This window comes from Anas acuta, chromosome 1 (genome assembly GCF_963932015.1).
Source record: "Anas acuta chromosome 1, bAnaAcu1.1, whole genome shotgun sequence".
Classification (NCBI taxonomy): domain Eukaryota; kingdom Metazoa; phylum Chordata; class Aves; order Anseriformes; family Anatidae; genus Anas; species Anas acuta.
In genome coordinates, this window is record NC_088979.1 from 122570049 (window position 1) to 122571994 (window position 1946).

Consider the following 1946-nt stretch of genomic DNA (forward strand, 5'->3'; position numbering starts at 1 on the left):
CAGCAATGGCTTTTGGAAGAAACAACCCAGTGACATTCTTCCTTTCACAGCTATAATACAAGACACATGGATCTTTATGTGATCCTAATTTCAACTCATCATACTATTTTCTTAGTCTTGTAGCAGCTCATCCTGTTTTATTTCGTAACAGATATATCTGTTGTCTATGACTACTTGTACAAAGTAAACCATATAAGAAAGAAAACAGTGAAATTGTTGTTACACATGGACACACAGTGCTTTTTCTTCCTTTCCAATTCCTTCCCTGAATTTTTGCCTGCAAGGAGTTTGGCTATATTAGTAAATGTTCTCCGCAAACCCTTTTACATGGAAGTTTGCTCAGCCTGAAACATTTTCATCAGAAAGATTCTTGCTCTTCAATTTAATAAAATAAAAGCAAACCACCAAGAACCTTCAATCAAACACTGCCACCATCACACTTCCCACGTATGAACTGGCACAAATAGAGTAACTTTCCTTTCCAGGGCACACAGCATGTCTATGGCTTTGCATTGAGAGACGTCAACTCCCAGAGCTACAAGATGAAGGCTATAAATAACACCTTACAGATTAATTTCAGGATTTCTGAATACAAGTAATTAATATGCAAAGGAAAGGCAAGACACATGGTCTCCAGTAAGGAGCACACACAATGACAGGCTACAAGGAGCAGGGGGAGGGTGACATGCAGGCAGCAAGCCAAAAAAGAGATGAAGGAGGTAAATTGGCTTTGAGGATATAGGAGGTGCAGACTGTATTTCAGAAGAGGTAGAAGCAGAGGGGTGGGACACTGCTATTGAAGAAGCAGAGGCAATGCAATGCAACTACAAATGGCATGGTCCTGTTTGAAGAACCAAGAGTACAATAATAAAGGCTTCAGTATTTGCAAAAATGATATAGACAAGGATAGAGAGCTTGTTACTACTAGAACAGGAGGCAAAGTTAGGGCTCATTGGCTCAGACCTTGTGACATGGACAGATGTAGCAGACATGCTTTGATGCAAGAAGCTACTTTCAGTAAAGTGACTTCAGGGCTGGGCACAGCAGAGAAAGATCAATAGCTGAAAAAGAAACTGTGTTGGTAGTGGCACTGTGGTAGGCAACTGGATGCATCGTGAACATGCTGTGCTCATATGGCAAGCTAGGGAGCAACAAATGAATGCAGAGCTGGATTTCAAGATGGATGGCATACCAGGAGAAGCAGGCGTGTATCAGGTTCCATGTATTGCAGTGAATTATGATACTTTGGAAGAAATTTTCTCTTACGAATTAGCAGTGAAGGAGTTCAATGCATCCTGAGGCAGAAGCACACTGTGAAGACAGAGCACTGGATATAGAGCAGAGAAACAGGATGCACAGGATGGTAGTCACGGCATGCCACAAAAATGAGATACTGCACATAAGCAATATGGGTGATGTCAGACATTAAGAATCATCTACAGTTAATGGGAATCAGAAGGCAAATTTGGTTATTCACTTGCTGTACTGCAAAATAGAGAGCCACAGCAGCAGTTGCAGTGAATTGAAAAGAGTCTCAGTTGGAGCAGATTTCCTTCATGCTCATTTCCCCAGGAACAACATTCATACAATTAAGACCTTCTTCCTTTCAACAGAGGAAGGAACAAATGGCCAGAATTAATACACTGGCTATTTGGTATCATGAAAAACTAGGTTTTCAGCCTGGTGCCTTAATAAAATGACTGTTATTTACAAACACTGCGTATCTACCTGTGCCCCTTGCCCTCATCATAAATAATTTTGAACTTTGACCCAAATGTACCAAAACGGTAGAAAGCTGAAAATTTTCTGAGATTTGGTGGCACTTTCAAAATGGCACACTGAAGCAGACTTAAGCTGCTGTACACGTAGTTTACATCTTGAGAAAATTTGAGCACTACAATGACCTGTTAAAAGGAAGCAAGGGGTACAGATGCTTAATTTTGCAA